At 45.0% G+C, this 2807-nt stretch overlaps 1 protein-coding gene across 1 annotated transcript in view; it reads left to right on the forward strand.

Annotated features, from left to right (window-relative positions):
- LOC117171912 (probable ribosome production factor 1) overlaps positions 1-2807 on the forward strand; it is a 32998-nt gene that overhangs the window by 22513 nt on the left and 7678 nt on the right. The gene's annotated exons all lie outside the window — the stretch shown is intronic.

Consider the following 2807-nt stretch of genomic DNA (forward strand, 5'->3'; position numbering starts at 1 on the left):
GAAAGCTTTCCGATAATCAATCCAGGCCATCGATAGGTCACGCTGGTAGAATGCTGCATCTTTGCAGACACATCTATCGATAAGCAGGTTCTCCCGACATCCCGCTACGCCTTTCTTTGAGCATCGTTGTTCATACATTTCTTGTCACGCAGGTTCAATTGCCCGAGCAATCCTATCATTTAGGATAGCTGTGAATATCTTATAAGTGTGTTCAGACAAGTAATTGGCCTGTAATTCTTCGGGTCAGCTAAGTTGCCTATATTCGGCAGGAGTATTGTGCGCCCTTCCACCAATCACTCCGGAATCGGCTCTTCCGACTTTAAATATGAGGTAAAAATACGGGCCAAATGCTGATGGGTTGAAGAAAACTTCTTCCACCAGAAGGCTTTGATACAATCTGATCCCGGTTTCGGAATAGTTCTTCATCCCTCTTAATACTTTCTTTACCACCCCGGTAGTGATGGGTAGGCATTCTTTATCAGGTGTTATGAGGGCATTACTTAGCTCCTTGAAGCTATTTATATTTTCTGAGTTTTCGTCCAGTCTATGCTGCACTTCGTAGACTTCTCTCCAAAATACTTCGGCCTCCTCTGGTTGGGATGGGTGTTCGACAGTAATTTGAGGGTCTTGGAAGAGTCGAGATGGGTCAGAGAGAAACTGTTGATTTTCTCTGACCCGCCTCTCCCTCCGCTCTAGACTTGTCTTTAGCGTCAGATAGTATTCGTATTCTCTCAACACTATGCTGCTTGATGGTCAGCAGCTTTGACTTGTTAAATGTGTGATAACGAGTCTGAAGTTCGCGCGCGAACTTTCGAACTTTGGCGGTAAAATTCCTGCCAGATGTGATGCAGTCAATCACATACTGAATGCGAGACGCGCACTGTCTTGCCCAGCCTATCTTTATGGCAAGTTGATGCATTCCTCTTTTGGTCGTAAGATCAACCGTTGGTTTTGTTTTACGGTTCGCATCGACCAAAGCTCTCACTGCATTACACACACAATAATTGATAGCCCAGACGTCGGATTCTTCGGAAAAATGTCCACGAAGCTCGTCATCCATTTCAGCCAGATCTTTAGGCTTGAGAGAAGCCTTGATGTTGATGTTTCTCCGGGCCATAAAGCATCGCTCTTCCTCTATTGGATGCCTGCAAGCGGTTGGTCTTAGTGTCGCCTCTCTTTCTCTGTTGCCGGCTTGTTCTAGCTGTGATAGAGTAGGCGTTCCGCTTACATAGCCCCTTTTTCGGAGTAGTTCAGCATGGTATCGCAGACGTTGCTGCGAAAAGTGCGATAGCTCCGGGTGTTTCTCGCAACAAAGGGCATGCAGCCGTGCCATGTAACCCCGTTCAGGGGCCACACTCGCATAGTAGCACTCTAGCAAGTCGTGATTCAGTCGCTCCGTCCAAGCAAAGGTTGCGAGATCCCGCCGAAGGCATCGCATTGAATCCATTTTCATTGGCTCCCCCAATTCTAGATTGGTCGGCATTGTTGGCCGACCCATTGTCGGGAGCCCTGCGCGTTCTGTTGCTTTGAACCGCACTTACTACAACTATGTTTGATGTTGTCATTGTTGTTCCCACGAGAAGCTAGGGAAAGGGGTTCGTCCATCCTTGTAGAGCCCCGCATGCAAGGATAAGGCTGCGTACTCTGAGGTCATACAGAAAGCAACATTTTTCTTATCTTGACTTTTTTCATATCGTGCGTTTTTAGGCTTAAAACGTTAATTTTTCGATTGTCTGTCACTTTAATCTGAACGTACGAACACAGGGCATTCAATTTGCGACGATGTGAGCTGTACCTAGGATAATATGGTTATGAAGACATTGAAGATTTAGAAGATGATATGCGCATATGCACGATCTTACGCGTGAGGATGTCGAGGGCTTTGAGCTCGTGCCTCATATATGGAATCACTCCAAACGAGGAGAGTAGAAACGGTTTATACGCAAATATCTTGTAGAATGCCGACAAATTGGAAGACCCTACCTGTCGAAGAAGACGCGTGTATCTGTTTTGGAGAGCCTTCTTCACTGATATTATATCCTAGATGCGGCTTTCAGCCATGTCTAGTCATAGATAGGTCTCTCCAGCTTCTAGGTGTAATTACGCTCATATCCATGAGCTCAGGCTCCTCGGGAACACCAGCAATTCTTCCTCGCTTCAGATGAATCTTGGAACCATTGTCCAATTCAAAGTCCATATCAATCTCGCCTGTGTACCCCTCGACGATATTGAAAGCACTCTACAGTTGCTTTGAAGTAGAAACATAGATTTTCTGGTCATGCATATAAAATACATGATTCATCTTATGCTCGCGATGATTTTTTTCGCCGCAAAAGTACCCAGGTGAATTGCGTAGTGCGACAGATAGTCGCATAAGTGTAATGCAAAAGAGGGGAGGGCTCGTGGCTTCGTCCTGAAAGATGCCCCTCTGGAAGGTGATGCTGGTTGTTGTCACACGAATTGTCATTGTTATTGTCGTCTATTTTAATACAAATCAATTTATGAATTATAATGATATACATTACTGGGAATGATATAAAATTCAGGGATAAACTCGAGTGCGAAAAACGAGATACGTGATGAGAAAGTGCTCTTTAAGGCCAAAAAAGCTTTAACAAAAGAGAATTCACGATCACCAAATTACTGTTGTCGATGCGAAGCGCGCGATAAATATATTATCGAGCACGGGAGCGGGTGCTAATCTAAAAAAATTGCACCCGCTTCCAGCGAAATCGCGGTAAAATTTCAGCCATAACCACGTCTCACAACCGTGAGATAGGTGGTTACAGTCTGTAAAGGAATCAATA

Source organism: Belonocnema kinseyi, chromosome 4 (genome assembly GCF_010883055.1).
Source record: "Belonocnema kinseyi isolate 2016_QV_RU_SX_M_011 chromosome 4, B_treatae_v1, whole genome shotgun sequence".
NCBI classification, from domain to species: domain Eukaryota; kingdom Metazoa; phylum Arthropoda; class Insecta; order Hymenoptera; family Cynipidae; genus Belonocnema; species Belonocnema kinseyi.